This window comes from Chiloscyllium plagiosum, unplaced genomic scaffold (genome assembly GCF_037043375.1).
Source record: "Chiloscyllium plagiosum isolate Xiang-an unplaced genomic scaffold, Cpla_swu_hap1 HiC_scaffold_35, whole genome shotgun sequence".
Taxonomy (NCBI): Eukaryota; Metazoa; Chordata; class Chondrichthyes; order Orectolobiformes; family Hemiscylliidae; genus Chiloscyllium; species Chiloscyllium plagiosum.
This window is the reverse complement of record NW_028270173.1, coordinates 18,411,600-18,428,397: the sequence shown is the minus strand read 5'-3', so window position 1 is coordinate 18,428,397 and position 16,798 is coordinate 18,411,600. Positions and strand designations below refer to the sequence as shown.

Here is a 16,798-nt window from a genome sequence, read left to right as displayed (position 1 = left end):
GCATCTGGAGTGGGGGTGAGAGTGGGGGAAGAACGCAGTCAACGTTTCTGGTCCAGTGACCATTCTTCAGGACGGCATTTTTCATTTGTCGTCAAAAAGCAGGAAGTCTCGAATGGGTGCCTGGATAGATGAAAGTGTAAGTCTGCCAGGGAGAGCAGAATTGAGACAATTTTCGGTTTTGTTTGTTGGTCAGATTGTTTACAAGAGCAGACTGCTCGGACATGTGAATGCACACCTTAGGAGCAAACGGGACTTGAATACGGCACTCCGGGGTTGAGAAATGGAGCTGACCCCTCAAAATGCCACCAACTCCCCGGCGGGGAATTGAACCCCGGTCTCCCGCGTGACAGGCGGGGATACTAACCACTATACTACCGAGGATTGGACGGCGTCGCCCTCTGTTTCATTGGCATTAGATAGAATGTTCTTATGTGAAATTTTGATTTGTTGTCAATTTGAATTCTTCTTTAGATCATTCTGCTACCTCTGTGGAGATGATTCAGATATTAGTTATTGTTGTTTTCATGTTTGAATATCTATCTGTAAAGTAATCCGCTGCTGCTGTAAAACAGCCATTTCGTTGTGTCCTACCATCTGTGTTCAACTTCGTCCACTGCTGATCCACGTGCTCTCATTACCTGCCTCCTACAAACTGGTTCACACGCTGGCCTGTAATACAACACAAATCCAACAGCCTGGCTTCAATTCCCACAGCCAAATGGACTCAGCATGAAAGATTCCCCTTTTCAAGCTCATCCCCTCAGGTTCAACTACCACCCATCGATCGCTCCCTCATCAGAGAGCAGTGCTCCTGGAGGACGGTGGTGACTTTACTGTACGCTGCATCAGCTCCACTGTCAACGTCGAAACACTTTGCCAACAATTTCTTGATGTTTATAAAATCATGAGGATGAACAGTTAATCGCAGGGTTACTTCCAACTCACGTCAATCTCTGAGCCATGCATTTAACATCGAAACATAGAAAATAAGTGCAGGGGTAGGCCATTCAGCCCTTCAATTCAGGCAGAATCCGAGGAGCAGGAAAATCAGGATGCTGTCTGACTTGCGTTGCTTTTCCAGCACCACTCTAATCGAGACTCTGATTTCCAGCAACTGCAGTCCTCACTTGTGCCATTCAGCCCTTCAAGACAGCACCACCATTCAATATCATCATGACTGAACGTGGATCTGCATGGGTTTCTCTTCAGAAGGGTCGGTGTGGACTTGTCCGTCTGAATGGCCTGCTTCCACACTGTGGTGATTCTATGATGCCAACAGTGTAGGTTCACTTCCTGCACGTGCAGCAGACCACAGTGAAGGTTCTGCTTTCTCAACCTTGCCTCTGTGTTGACCTACATGTTAACCCAGCCACTGGGCTTTGTCCTTCTATCGAGAAGAGCAGACAAAAATGCTTCTCAGATGACTTTGACTTTCCACTGTGGGTGTAGTACAGTCTGCCAGCAGCAGGGGATGGTGTTGCATCACCTTAATCGCAGGATCGGGTCCAATCTCTGAGGGGGACTGACCCCTTTTTGATGTGAGGGAGGGTGTAAAAAAACCTCACATTCATTTGTCGCTACCGGTTGCTTAAAGGTTTTCATTTGCACTCCGTTTGCGCGGGAGTTATATGCCCACTGACGGGACGAAGTAACAAGAAAATCAGAATGGGAAACAGAAATTGCTGGAGAAAGTCAGCATCTGGAGTGGGGGTGAGAGTGGGGGAAGAACGCAGTCAACGTTTCTGGTCCAGTGACCATTCTTCAGGACGGCATTTTTCATTTGTCGTCAAAAAGCAGGAAGTCTCGAATGGGTGCCTGGATAGATGAAAGTGTAAGTTTGCCAGGGAGAGCAGAATTGAGACAATTTTCGGTTTTGTTTGTTGGTCAGATTGTTTACAAGAGCAGACTGCTCGGACATGTGAATGCACACCTTTGGAGCAAACGGGACTTGAATACGGCACTGCGGGGTTGAGATATGGAGCTGACCCCTCAAAATGCCACCGACTCCCCGGCGGGGAATTGAACCCCGGTCTCCCGCGTGACAGGCGGGGATACTAACCACTATACTACCGAGGATTGGACGGCGTTGCCCTCTGTTTCATTGGTATTAGATAGAATGTTCTTATGTGGAATTTTGATTTGTTGTCAATTTGAATTCTTCTTTAGATCATTCTGCTACCTCTGTGGAGATGATTCAGATATTAGTTATTGTTGTTTTCATGTTTGAATATCTATCTGTAAAGTAATCCGCTGCTGCTGTAAAACAGCCATTTCGTTGTGTCCTACCATCTGTGTTCAACTTCGTCCACTGCTGATCCACGCGCTCTCATTACCTGCCTCCTACAAACTGGTTCACACGCTGGCCTGTAATACAACACAAATCCAACAGCCTGGCTTCAATTCCCACAGCCAAATGGACTCAGCATGAAAGATTCCCCTTTTCAAGCTCATCCCCTCAGGTTCAACTACCACCCATCGATCGCTCCCTCATCAGAGAGCAGTGCTCCTGGAGGACGGTGGTGACTTTACTGTACGCTGCATCAGCTCCACTGTCAACGTCGAAACACTTTGCCAACAATTTCTTGATGTTTATAAAATCATGAGGATGAACAGTTAATCGCAGGGTTACTTCCAACTCACGTCAATCTCTGAGCCATGCATTTAACATCGAAACATAGAAAATAAGTGCAGGGGTAGGCCATTCAGCCCTTCAATTCAGGCAGAATCCTAGGAGCAGGAAAATCACGATGCTGTCTGACTTGCGTTGCTTTTCCAGCACCACTCTAATCGAGACTCTGATTTCCAGCAACTGCAGTCCTCACTTGTGCCATTCAGCCCTTCAAGACAGCACCACCATTCAATATCATCATGACTGAACGTGGATCTGCATGGGTTTCTCTTCAGAATGGTCGGTGTGGACTTGTCCGTCTGAATGGCCTGCTTCCACACTGTGGTGATTCTATGATGCCAACAGTGTAGGTTCAGTTCCTGCACGTGCAGCAGACCACAGTGAAGGTTCTGCTTTCTCAACCTTGCCTCTGTGTTGACCTACATGTTAACCCAGCCACTGGGCTTTGTCCTTCTATCGAGAAGAGCAGACAAAAATGCTTCTCAGATGACTTTGACTTTCCACTGTGGGTGTAGTACAGTCTGCCAGCAGCAGGGGATGGTGTTGCATCACCTTAATCGCAGGATCGGGTCCAATCTCTGAGGGGGACTGACCCCTTTTTGATGTGAGGGAGGGTGTAAAAAAACCTCACATTCATTTGTCGCTACCGGTTGCTTAAAGGTTTTCATTTGCACTCCGTTTGCGCGGGAGTTATAAGCCCACTGACGGGACGAAGTAACAAGAAAATCAGAATGGGAAACAGAAATTGCTGGAGAAAGTCAGCATCTGGAGTGGGGGTGAGAGTGGGGGAAGAACGCAGTCAACGTTTCTTCAGGACGCCATTCTTCAGGACGGCATTTTTCATTTGTCGTCAAAAAGCAGGAAGTCTCGAATGGGTGCCTGGATAGATGAAAGTGTAAGTTTGCCAGGGAGAGCAGAATTGAGACAATTTTCGGTTTTGTTTGTTGGTCAGATTGTTTACAAGAGCAGACTGCTCGGACATGTGAATGCACACCTTTGGAGCAAACGGGACTTGAATACGGCACTCCGGGGTTGAGAAATGGAGCTGACCCCTCAAAATGCCACCGACTCCCCGGCGGGGAATTGAACCCCGGTCTCCCGCGTGACAGGCGGGGATACTAACCACTATACTACCGAGGATTGGACGGCGTCGCCCTCTGTTTCATTGGTATTAGATAGAATGTTCTTATGTGAAATTTTGATTTGTTGTCAATTTGAATTCTTCTTTAGATCATTCTGCTACCTCTGTGGAGATGATTCAGATATTAGTTATTGTTGTTTTCATGTTTGAATATCTATCTGTAAAGTAATCCGCTGCTGCTGTAAAACAGCCATTTCGTTGTGTCCTACCATCTGTGTTCAACTTCGTCCACTGCTGATCCACGCGCTCTCATTACCTGCCTCCTACAAACTGGTTCACACGCTGGCCTGTAATACAACACAAATCCAACAGCCTGGCTTCAATTCCCACAGCCAAATGGACTCAGCATGAAAGATTCCCCTTTTCAAGCTCATCCCCTCAGGTTCAACTACCACCCATCGATCGCTCCCTCATCAGAGAGCAGTGCTCCTCGAGGACGGTGGTGACTTTACTGTACGCTGCATCAGCTCCACTGTCAACGTCGAAACACTTTGCCAACAATTTCTTGATGTTTATAAAATCATGAGGATGAACAGTTAATCGCAGGGTTACTTCCAACTCACGTCAATCTCTGAGCCATGCATTTAACATCGAAACATAGAAAATAAGTGCAGGGGTAGGCCATTCAGCCCTTCAATTCAGGCAGAATCCGAGGAGCAGGAAAATCAGGATGCTGTCTGACTTGCGTTGCTTTTCCAGCACCACTCTAATCGAGACTCTGATTTCCAGCAACTGCAGTCCTCACTTGTGCCATTCAGCCCTTCAAGACAGCACCACCATTCAATATCATCATGACTGAACGTGGATCTGCATGGGTTTCTCTTCAGAAGGGTCGGTGTGGACTTGTCCGTCTGAATGGCCTGCTTCCACACTGTGGTGATTCTATGATGCCAACAGTGTAGGTTCAGTTCCTGCACGTGCAGCAGACCACAGTGAAGGTTCTGCTTTCTCAACCTTGCCTCTGTGTTGACCTACATGTTAACCCAGCCACTGGGCTTTGTCCTTCTATCGAGAAGAGCAGACAAAAATGCTTCTCAGATGACTTTGACTTTCCACTGTGGGTGTAGTACAGTCTGCCAGCAGCAGGGGTTGGTGTTGCATCACCTTAATCGCAGGATCGGGTCCAATCTCTGAGGGGGACTGACCCCTTTTTGATGTGAGGGAGGGTGTAAAAAAACCTCACATTCATTTGTCGCTACCGGTTGCTTAAAGGTTTTCATTTGCACTCCGTTTGCGCGGGAGTTATAAGCCCACTGACGGGACGAAGTAACAAGAAAATCAGAATGGGAAACAGAAATTGCTGGAGAAAGTCAGCATCTGGAGTGGGGGTGAGAGTGGGGGAAGAACGCAGTCAACGTTTCTGGTCCAGTGACCATTCTTCAGGACGGCATTTTTCATTTGTCGTCAAAAAGCAGGCAGTCTCGAATGGTTGCCTGGATAGATGAAAGTGTAAGTTTGCCAGGGAGAGCAGAATTGAGACAATTTTCGGTTTTGTTTGTTGGTCAGATTGTTTACAAGAGCAGACTGCTCGGACATGTGAATGCACACCTTTGGAGCAAACGGGACTTGAATACGGCACTCCGGGGTTGAGAAATGGAGCTGACCCCTCAAAATGCCACCGACTCCCCGGCGGGGAATTGAACCCCGGTCTCCCGCGTGACAGGCGGGGATACTAACCACTATACTACCGAGGATTGGACGGCGTCGCCCTCTGTTTCATTGGTATTAGATAGAATGTTCTTATGTGAAATTTTGATTTGTTGTCAATTTGAACTCTTCTTTAGATCATTCTGCTACCTCTGTGGAGATGATTCAGATATTAGTTATTGTTGTTTTCATGTTTGAATATCTAACTGTAAAGTAATCCGCTGCTGCTGTAAAACAGCCATTTCGTTGTGTCCTACCATCTGTGTTCAACTTCGTCCACTGCTGATCCACGCGCTCTCATTACCTGCCTCCTACAAACTGGTTCACACGCTGGCCTGTAATACAACACAAATCCAACAGCCTGGCTTCAATTCCCACAGCCAAATGGACTCAGCATGAAAGATTCCCCTTTTCAAGCTCATCCCCTCAGGTTCAACTACCACCCATCGATCGCTCCCTCATCAGAGAGCAGTGCTCCTCGAGAACGGTGGTGACTTTACTGTACGCTGCATCAGCTCCACTGTCAACGTCGAAACACTTTGCCAACAATTTCTTGATGTTTATAAAATCATGAGGATGAACAGTTAATCGCAGGGTTACTTCCAACTCACGTCAATCTCTGAGCCATGCATTTAACATCGAAACATAGAAAATAAGTGCAGGGGTAGGCCATTCAGCCCTTCAATTCAGGCAGAATCCGAGGAGCAGGAAAATCAGGATGCTGTCTGACTTGCGTTGCTTTTCCAGCACCACTCTAATCGAGACTCTGATTTCCAGCAACTGCAGTCCTCACTTGTGCCATTCAGCCCTTCAAGACAGCACCACCATTCAATATCATCATGACTGAACGTGGATCTGCATGGGTTTCTCTTCAGAAGGGTCGGTGTGGACTTGTCCGTCTGAATGGCCTGCTTCCACACTGTGGTGATTCTATGATGCCAACAGTGTAGGTTCAGTTCCTGCACGTGCAGCAGACCACAGTGAAGGTTCTGCTTTCTCAACCTTGCCTCTGTGTTGACCTACATGTTAACCCAGCCACTGGGCTTTGTCCTTCTATCGAGAAGAGCAGACAAAAATGCTTCTCAGATGACTTTGACTTTCCACTGTGGGTGTAGTACAGTCTGCCAGCAGCAGGGGATGGTGTTGCATCACCTTAATCGCAGGATCGGGTCCAATCTCTGAGGGGGACTGACCCCTTTTTGATGTGAGGGAGGGTGTAAAAAAACCTCACATTCATTTGTCGCTACCGGTTGCTTAAAGGTTTTCATTTGCACTCCGTTTGCGTGGGAGTTATATGCCCACTGACGGGACGAAGTAACAAGAAAATCAGAATGGGAAACAGAAATTGCTGGAGAAAGTCAGCATCTGGAGTGGGGGTGAGAGTGGGGGAAGAACGCAGTCAACGTTTCTGGTCCAGTGACCATTCTTCAGGACGGCATTTTTCATTTGTCGTCAAAAAGCAGGAAGTCTCGAATGGGTGCCTGGATAGATGAAAGTGTAAGTCTGTCAGGGAGAGCAGAATTGAGACAATTTTCGGTTTTGTTTGTTGGTCAGATTGTTTACAAGAGCAGACTGCTCGGACATGTGAATGCACACCTTTGGAGCAAACGGGACTTGAATACGGCACTCCGGGGTTGAGAAATGGAGCTGACCCCTCAAAATGCCACCAACTCCCCGGCGGGGAATTGAACCCCGGTCTCCCGCGTGACAGGCGGGGATACTAACCACTATACTACCGAGGATTGGACGGCGTCGCCCTCTGTTTCATTGGCATTAGATAGAATGTTCTTATGTGAAATTTTGATTTGTTGTCAATTTGAATTCTTCTTTAGATCATTCTGCTACCTCTGTGGAGATGATTCAGATCTTAGTTATTGTTGTTTTCATGTTTGAATATCTATCTGTAAAGTAATCCGCTGCTGCTGTAAAACAGCCATTTCGTTGTGTCCTACCATCTGTGTTCAACTTCGTCCACTGCTGATCCACGTGCTCTCATTACCTGCCTCCTACAAACTGGTTCACACGCTGGCCTGTAATACAACACAAATCCAACAGCCTGGCTTCAATTCCCACAGCCAAATGGACTCAGCATGAAAGATTCCCCTTTTCAAGCTCATCCCCTCAGGTTCAACTACCACCCATCGATCGCTCCCTCATCAGAGAGCAGTGCTCCTGGAGGACGGTGGTGACTTTACTGTACGCTGCATCAGCTCCACTGTCAACGTCGAAACACTTTGCCAACAATTTCTTGATGTTTATAAAATCATGAGGATGAACAGTTAATCGCAGGGTTACTTCCAACTCACGTCAATCTCTGAGCCATGCATTTAACATCGAAACATAGAAAATAAGTGCAGGGGTAGGCCATTCAGCCCTTCAATTCAGGCAGAATCCGAGGAGCAGGAAAATCAGGATGCTGTCTGACTTGCGTTGCTTTTCCAGCACCACTCTAATCGAGACTCTGATTTCCAGCAACTGCAGTCCTCACTTGTGCCATTCAGCCCTTCAAGACAGCACCACCATTCAATATCATCATGACTGAACGTGGATCTGCATGGGTTTCTCTTCAGAAGGGTCGGTGTGGACTTGTCCGTCTGAATGGCCTGCTTCCACACTGTGGTGATTCTATGATGCCAACAGTGTAGGTTCACTTCCTGCACGTGCAGCAGACCACAGTGAAGGTTCTGCTTTCTCAACCTTGCCTCTGTGTTGACCTACATGTTAACCCAGCCACTGGGCTTTGTCCTTCTATCGAGAAGAGCAGACAAAAATGCTTCTCAGATGACTTTGACTTTCCACTGTGGGTGTAGTACAGTCTGCCAGCAGCAGGGGATGGTGTTGCATCACCTTAATCGCAGGATCGGGTCCAATCTCTGAGGGGGACTGACCCCTTTTTGATGTGAGGGAGGGTGTAAAAAAACCTCACATTCATTTGTCGCTACCGGTTGCTTAAAGGTTTTCATTTGCACTCCGTTTGCGCGGGAGTTATATGCCCACTGACGGGACGAAGTAACAAGAAAATCAGAATGGGAAACAGAAATTGCTGGAGAAAGTCAGCATCTGGAGTGGGGGTGAGAGTGGGGGAAGAACGCAGTCAACGTTTCTGGTCCAGTGACCATTCTTCAGGACGGCATTTTTCATTTGTCGTCAAAAAGCAGGAAGTCTCGAATGGGTGCCTGGATAGATGAAAGTGTAAGTTTGCCAGGGAGAGCAGAATTGAGACAATTTTCGGTTTTGTTTGTTGGTCAGATTGTTTACAAGAGCAGACTGCTCGGACATGTGAATGCACACCTTTGGAGCAAACGGGACTTGAATACGGCACTGCGGGGTTGAGATATGGAGCTGACCCCTCAAAATGCCACCGACTCCCCGGCGGGGAATTGAACCCCGGTCTCCCGCGTGACAGGCGGGGATACTAACCACTATACTACCGAGGATTGGACGGCGTTGCCCTCTGTTTCATTGGTATTAGATAGAATGTTCTTATGTGGAATTTTGATTTGTTGTCAATTTGAATTCTTCTTTAGATCATTCTGCTACCTCTGTGGAGATGATTCAGATATTAGTTATTGTTGTTTTCATGTTTGAATATCTATCTGTAAAGTAATCCGCTGCTGCTGTAAAACAGCCATTTCGTTGTGTCCTACCATCTGTGTTCAACTTCGTCCACTGCTGATCCACGCGCTCTCATTACCTGCCTCCTACAAACTGGTTCACACGCTGGCCTGTAATACAACACAAATCCAACAGCCTGGCTTCAATTCCCACAGCCAAATGGACTCAGCATGAAAGATTCCCCTTTTCAAGCTCATCCCCTCAGGTTCAACTACCACCCATCGATCGCTCCCTCATCAGAGAGCAGTGCTCCTGGAGGACGGTGGTGACTTTACTGTACGCTGCATCAGCTCCACTGTCAACGTCGAAACACTTTGCCAACAATTTCTTGATGTTTATAAAATCATGAGGATGAACAGTTAATCGCAGGGTTACTTCCAACTCACGTCAATCTCTGAGCCATGCATTTAACATCGAAACATAGAAAATAAGTGCAGGGGTAGGCCATTCAGCCCTTCAATTCAGGCAGAATCCGAGGAGCAGGAAAATCAGGATGCTGTCTGACTTGCGTTGCTTTTCCAGCACCACTCTAATCGAGACTCTGATTTCCAGCAACTGCAGTCCTCACTTGTGCCATTCAGCCCTTCAAGACAGCACCACCATTCAATATCATCATGACTGAACGTGGATCTGCATGGGTTTCTCTTCAGAAGGGTCGGTGTGGACTTGTCCGTCTGAATGGCCTGCTTCCACACTGTGGTGATTCTATGATGCCAACAGTGTAGGTTCAGTTCCTGCACGTGCAGCAGACCACAGTGAAGGTTCTGCTTTCTCAACCTTGCCTCTGTGTTGACCTACATGTTAACCCAGCCACTGGGCTTTGTCCTTCTATCGAGAAGAGCAGACAAAAATGCTTCTCAGATGACTTTGACTTTCCACTGTGGGTGTAGTACAGTCTGCCAGCAGCAGGGGATGGTGTTGCATCACCTTAATCGCAGGATCGGGTCCAATCTCTGAGGGGGACTGACCCCTTTTTGATGTGAGGGAGGGTGTAAAAAAACCTCACATTCATTTGTCGCTACCGGTTGCTTAAAGGTTTTCATTTGCACTCCGTTTGCGCGGGAGTTATAAGCCCACTGACGGGACGAAGTAACAAGAAAATCAGAATGGGAAACAGAAATTGCTGGAGAAAGTCAGCATCTGGAGTGGGGGTGAGAGTGGGGGAAGAACGCAGTCAACGTTTCTTCAGGACGCCATTCTTCAGGACGGCATTTTTCATTTGTCGTCAAAAAGCAGGAAGTCTCGAATGGGTGCCTGGATAGATGAAAGTGTAAGTTTGCCAGGGAGAGCAGAATTGAGACAATTTTCGGTTTTGTTTGTTGGTCAGATTGTTTACAAGAGCAGACTGCTCGGACATGTGAATGCACACCTTTGGAGCAAACGGGACTTGAATACGGCACTCCGGGGTTGAGAAATGGAGCTGACCCCTCAAAATGCCACCGACTCCCCGGCGGGGAATTGAACCCCGGTCTCCCGCGTGACAGGCGGGGATACTAACCACTATACGACCGAGGATTGGACGGCGTCGCCCTCTGTTTCATTGGTATTAGATAGAATGTTCTTATGTGAAATTTTGATTTGTTGTCAATTTGAATTCTTCTTTAGATCATTCTGCTACCTCCGTGGAGATGATTCAGATATTAGTTATTGTTGTTTTCATGTTTGAATATCTATCTGTAAAGTAATCCGCTGCTGCTGTAAAACAGCCATTTCGTGGTGTCCTACCATCTGTGTTCAACTTCGTCCACTGCTGATCCACGCGCTCTCATTACCTGCCTCCTACAAACTGGTTCACACGCTGGCCTGTAATACAACACAAATCCAACAGCCTGGCTTCAATTCCCACAACCAAATGGACTCAGCATGAAAGATTCCCCTTTTCAAGCTCACCCCCTCAGGTTCAACTACCACCCATCGATCGCTCCCTCATCAGAGAGCAGTGCTCCTGGAGGACGGTGGTGACTTTACTGTACGCTGCATCAGCTCCACTGTCAACGTCGAAACACTTTGCCAACAATTTCTTGATGTTTATAAAATCATGAGGATGAACAGTTAATCGCAGGGTTACTTCCAACTCACGTCAATCTCTGAGCCATGCATTTAACATCGAAACATAGAAAATAAGTGCAGGGGTAGGCCATTCAGCCCTTCAATTCAGGCAGAATCCGAGGAGCAGGAAAATCAGGATGCTGTCTGACTTGCGTTGCTTTTCCAGCACCACTCTAATCGAGACTCTGATTTCCAGCAACTGCAGTCCTCACTTGTGCCATTCAGCCCTTCAAGACAGCACCACCATTCAATATCATCATGACTGAACGTGGATCTGCATGGGTTTCTCTTCAGAAGGGTCGGTGTGGACTTGTCCATCTGAATGGCCTGCTTCCACACTGTGGTGATTCTATGATGCCAACAGTGTAGGTTCACTTCCTGCACGTGCAGCAGACCACAGTGAAGGTTCTGCTTTCTCAACCTTGCCTCTGTGTTGACCTACATGTTAACCCAGCCACTGGGCTTTGTCCTTCTATCGAGAAGAGCAGACAAAAATGCTTCTCAGATGACTTTGACTTTCCACTGTGGGTGTAGTACAGTCTGCCAGCAGCAGGGGATGGTGTTGCATCACCTTAATCGCAGGATCGGGTCCAATCTCTGAGGGGGACTGACCCCTTTTTGATGTGAGGGAGGGTGTAAAAAAACCTCACATTCATTTGTCGCTACCGGTTGCTTAAAGGTTTTCATTTGCACTCCGTTTGCGCGGGAGTTATATGCCCACTGACGGGACGAAGTAACAAGAAAATCAGAATGGGAAACAGAAATTGCTGGAGAAAGTCAGCATCTGGAGTGGGGGTGAGAGTGGGGGAAGAACGCAGTCAACGTTTCTGGTCCAGTGACCATTCTTCAGGACGGCATTTTTCATTTGTCGTCAAAAAGCAGGAAGTCTCGAATGGGTGCCTGGATAGATGAAAGTGTAAGTCTGCCAGGGAGAGCAGAATTGAGACAATTTTCGGTTTTGTTTGTTGGTCAGATTGTTTACAAGAGCAGACTGCTCGGACATGTGAATGCACACCTTAGGAGCAAACGGGACTTGAATACGGCACTCCGGGGTTGAGAAATGGAGCTGACCCCTCAAAATGCCACCAACTCCCCGGCGGGGAATTGAACCCCGGTCTCCCGCGTGACAGGCGGGGATACTAACCACTATACTACCGAGGATTGGACGGCGTCGCCCTCTGTTTCATTGGCATTAGATAGAATGTTCTTATGTGAAATTTTGATTTGTTGTCAATTTGAATTCTTCTTTAGATCATTCTGCTACCTCTGTGGAGATGATTCAGATATTAGTTATTGTTGTTTTCATGTTTGAATATCTATCTGTAAAGTAATCCGCTGCTGCTGTAAAACAGCCATTTCGTTGTGTCCTACCATCTGTGTTCAACTTCGTCCACTGCTGATCCACGTGCTCTCATTACCTGCCTCCTACAAACTGGTTCACACGCTGGCCTGTAATACAACACAAATCCAACAGCCTGGCTTCAATTCCCACAGCCAAATGGACTCAGCATGAAAGATTCCCCTTTTCAAGCTCATCCCCTCAGGTTCAACTACCACCCATCGATCGCTCCCTCATCAGAGAGCAGTGCTCCTGGAGGACGGTGGTGACTTTACTGTACGCTGCATCAGCTCCACTGTCAACGTCGAAACACTTTGCCAACAATTTCTTGATGTTTATAAAATCATGAGGATGAACAGTTAATCGCAGGGTTACTTCCAACTCACGTCAATCTCTGAGCCATGCATTTAACATCGAAACATAGAAAATAAGTGCAGGGGTAGGCCATTCAGCCCTTCAATTCAGGCAGAATCCGAGGAGCAGGAAAATCAGGATGCTGTCTGACTTGCGTTGCTTTTCCAGCACCACTCTAATCGAGACTCTGATTTCCAGCAACTGCAGTCCTCACTTGTGCCATTCAGCCCTTCAAGACAGCACCACCATTCAATATCATCATGACTGAACGTGGATCTGCATGGGTTTCTCTTCAGAAGGGTCGGTGTGGACTTGTCCGTCTGAATGGCCTGCTTCCACACTGTGGTGATTCTATGATGCCAACAGTGTAGGTTCAGTTCCTGCACGTGCAGCAGACCACAGTGAAGGTTCTGCTTTCTCAACCTTGCCTCTGTGTTGACCTACATGTTAACCCAGCCACTGGGCTTTGTCCTTCTATCGAGAAGAGCAGACAAAAATGCTTCTCAGATGACTTTGACTTTCCACTGTGGGTGTAGTACAGTCTGCCAGCAGCAGGGGATGGTGTTGCATCACCTTAATCGCAGGATCGGGTCCAATCTCTGAGGGGGACTGACCCCTTTTTGATGTGAGGGAGGGTGTAAAAAAACCTCACATTCATTTGTCGCTACCGGTTGCTTAAAGGTTTTCATTTGCACTCCGTTTGCGCGGGAGTTATATGCCCACTGACGGGACGAAGTAACAAGAAAATCAGAATGGGAAACAGAAATTGCTGGAGAAAGTCAGCATCTGGAGTGGGGGTGAGAGTGGGGGAAGAACGCAGTCAACGTTTCTGGTCCAGTGACCATTCTTCAGGACGGCATTTTTCATTTGTCGTCAAAAAGCAGGAAGTCTCGAATGGGTGCCTGGATAGATGAAAGTGTAAGTTTGCCAGGGAGAGCAGAATTGAGACAATTTTCGGTTTTGTTTGTTGGTCAGATTGTTTACAAGAGCAGACTGCTCGGACATGTGAATGCACACCTTTGGAGCAAACGGGACTTGAATACGGCACTGCGGGGTTGAGATATGGAGCTGACCCCTCAAAATGCCACCGACTCCCCGGCGGGGAATTGAACCCCGGTCTCCCGCGTGACAGGCGGGGATACTAACCACTATACTACCGAGGATTGGACGGCGTTGCCCTCTGTTTCATTGGTATTAGATAGAATGTTCTTATGTGGAATTTTGATTTGTTGTCAATTTGAATTCTTCTTTAGATCATTCTGCTACCTCTGTGGAGATGATTCAGATATTAGTTATTGTTGTTTTCATGTTTGAATATCTATCTGTAAAGTAATCCGCTGCTGCTGTAAAACAGCCATTTCGTTGTGTCCTACCATCTGTGTTCAACTTCGTCCACTGCTGATCCACGCGCTCTCATTACCTGCCTCCTACAAACTGGTTCACACGCTGGCCTGTAATACAACACAAATCCAACAGCCTGGCTTCAATTCCCACAGCCAAATGGACTCAGCATGAAAGATTCCCCTTTTCAAGCTCATCCCCTCAGGTTCAACTACCACCCATCGATCGCTCCCTCATCAGAGAGCAGTGCTCCTGGAGGACGGTGGTGACTTTACTGTACGCTGCATCAGCTCCACTGTCAACGTCGAAACACTTTGCCAACAATTTCTTGATGTTTATAAAATCATGAGGATGAACAGTTAATCGCAGGGTTACTTCCAACTCACGTCAATCTCTGAGCCATGCATTTAACATCGAAACATAGAAAATAAGTGCAGGGGTAGGCCATTCAGCCCTTCAATTCAGGCAGAATCCGAGGAGCAGGAAAATCAGGATGCTGTCTGACTTGCGTTGCTTTTCCAGCACCACTCTAATCGAGACTCTGATTTCCAGCAACTGCAGTCCTCACTTGTGCCATTCAGCCCTTCAAGACAGCACCACCATTCAATATCATCATGACTGAACGTGGATCTGCATGGGTTTCTCTTCAGAAGGGTCGGTGTGGACTTGTCCGTCTGAATGGCCTGCTTCCACACTGTGGTGATTCTATGATGCCAACAGTGTAGGTTCAGTTCCTGCACGTGCAGCAGACCACAGTGAAGGTTCTGCTTTCTCAACCTTGCCTCTGTGTTGACCTACATGTTAACCAAGCCACTGGGCTTTGTCCTTCTATCGAGAAGAGCAGACAAAAATGCTTCTCAGATGACTTTGACTTTCCACTGTGGGTGTAGTACAGTCTGCCAGCAGCAGGGGATGGTGTTGCATCACCTTAATCGCAGGATCGGGTCCAATCTCTGAGGGGGACTGACCCCTTTTTGATGTGAGGGAGGGTGTAAAAAAACCTCACATTCATTTGTCGCTACCGGTTGCTAAAAGGTTTTCATTTGCACTCCGTTTGCGCGGGAGTTATATGCCCACTGACGGGACGAAGTAACAAGAAAATCAGAATGGGAAACAGAAATTGCTGGAGAAAGTCAGCATCTGGAGTGGGGGTGAGAGTGGGGGAAGAACGCAGTCAACGTTTCTGGTCCAGTGACCATTCTTCAGGACGGCATTTTTCATTTGTCGTCAAAAAGCAGGAAGTCTCGAATGGGTGCCTGGATAGATGAAAGTGCAAGTTTGCCAGGGAGAGCAGAATTGAGACAATTTTCGGTTTTGTTTGTTGGTCAGATTGTTTACAAGAGCAGACTGCTCGGACATGTGAATGCACACCTTTGGAGCAAACGGGACTTGAATACGGCACTGCGGGGTTGAGATATGGAGCTGACCCCTCAAAATGCCACCGACTCCCCGGCGGGGAATTGAACCCCGGTCTCCCGCGTGACAGGCGGGGATACTAACCACTATACTACCGAGGATTGGACGGCGTTGCCCTCTGTTTCATTGGTATTAGATAGAATGTTCTTATGTGGAATTTTGATTTGTTGTCAATTTGAATTCTTCTTTAGATCATTCTGCTACCTCTGTGGAGATGATTCAGATATTAGTTATTGTTGTTTTCATGTTTGAATATCTATCTGTAAAGTAATCCGCTGCTGCTGTAAAACAGCCATTTCGTTGTGTCCTACCATCTGTGTTCAACTTCGTCCACTGCTGATCCACGCGCTCTCATTACCTGCCTCCTACAAACTGGTTCACACGCTGGCCTGTAATACAACACAAATCCAACAGCCTGGCTTCAATTCCCACAGCCAAATGGACTCAGCATGAAAGATTCCCCTTTTCAAGCTCATCCCCTCAGGTTCAACTACCACCCATCGATCGCTCCCTCATCAGAGAGCAGTGCTCCTGGAGGACGGTGGTGACTTTACTGTACGCTGCATCAGCTCCACTGTCAACGTCGAAACACTTTGCCAACAATTTCTTGATGTTTATAAAATCATGAGGATGAACAGTTAATCGCAGGGTTACTTCCAACTCACGTCAATCTCTGAGCCATGCATTTAACATCGAAACATAGAAAATAAGTGCAGGGGTAGGCCATTCAGCCCTTCAATTCAGGCAGAATCCGAGGAGCAGGAAAATCAGGATGCTGTCTGACTTGCGTTGCTTTTCCAGCACCACTCTAATCGAGACTCTGATTTCCAGCAACTGCAGTCCTCACTTGTGCCATTCAGCCCTTCAAGACAGCACCACCATTCAATATCATCATGACTGAACGTGGATCTGCATGGGTTTCTCTTCAGAAGGGTCGGTGTGGACTTGTCCGTCTGAATGGCCTGCTTCCACACTGTGGTGATTCTATGATGCCAACAGTGTAGGTTCAGTTCCTGCACGTGCAGCAGACCACAGTGAAGGTTCTGCTTTCTCAACCTTGCCTCTGTGTTGACCTACATGTTTACCCAGCCACTGGGCTTTGTCCTTCTATCGAGAAGAGCAGACAAAAATGCTTCTCAGATGACTTTCCACTGTGGGTGTAGTACAGTCTGCCAGCAGCAGGGGATGGTGTTGCATCACCTTAATCGCAGGATCGGGTCCAATCTCTGAGGGGGACTGACCCCTTTTTGATGTGAGGGAGGGTGTA

At 47.4% G+C, this 16,798-nt stretch overlaps 9 non-coding genes across 9 annotated transcripts; all 9 read right to left on the bottom strand.

The window, feature by feature from the left end:
• Positions 1-309: 309 nt before the first annotated feature.
• On the bottom strand, positions 310-381 carry trnad-guc (transfer RNA aspartic acid (anticodon GUC)). The gene has a single exon. It is a non-coding gene; the product is annotated as a tRNA-Asp (tRNA).
• Positions 382-2,004: 1,623 nt separating this feature from the next.
• On the bottom strand, positions 2,005-2,076 carry trnad-guc (transfer RNA aspartic acid (anticodon GUC)). The gene has a single exon. It is a non-coding gene; the product is annotated as a tRNA-Asp (tRNA).
• Positions 2,077-3,697: 1,621 nt separating this feature from the next.
• trnad-guc (transfer RNA aspartic acid (anticodon GUC)) lies at positions 3,698-3,769 on the bottom strand. Its single transcript has one exon. It is a non-coding gene; the product is annotated as a tRNA-Asp (tRNA).
• A 1,623-nt stretch (positions 3,770-5,392) lies between these two features.
• trnad-guc (transfer RNA aspartic acid (anticodon GUC)) lies at positions 5,393-5,464 on the bottom strand. Its single transcript has one exon. It is a non-coding gene; the product is annotated as a tRNA-Asp (tRNA).
• Positions 5,465-7,087: 1,623 nt separating this feature from the next.
• Positions 7,088-7,159, bottom strand: trnad-guc (transfer RNA aspartic acid (anticodon GUC)). Its single transcript has one exon. It is a non-coding gene; the product is annotated as a tRNA-Asp (tRNA).
• Positions 7,160-8,782: 1,623 nt separating this feature from the next.
• Positions 8,783-8,854, bottom strand: trnad-guc (transfer RNA aspartic acid (anticodon GUC)). The gene has a single exon. It is a non-coding gene; the product is annotated as a tRNA-Asp (tRNA).
• Positions 8,855-12,170: 3,316 nt separating this feature from the next.
• Positions 12,171-12,242, bottom strand: trnad-guc (transfer RNA aspartic acid (anticodon GUC)). Its single transcript has one exon. It is a non-coding gene; the product is annotated as a tRNA-Asp (tRNA).
• Positions 12,243-13,865: 1,623 nt separating this feature from the next.
• On the bottom strand, positions 13,866-13,937 carry trnad-guc (transfer RNA aspartic acid (anticodon GUC)). The gene has a single exon. It is a non-coding gene; the product is annotated as a tRNA-Asp (tRNA).
• Positions 13,938-15,560: 1,623 nt separating this feature from the next.
• Positions 15,561-15,632, bottom strand: trnad-guc (transfer RNA aspartic acid (anticodon GUC)). Its single transcript has one exon. It is a non-coding gene; the product is annotated as a tRNA-Asp (tRNA).
• Positions 15,633-16,798: the final 1,166 nt, after the last annotated feature.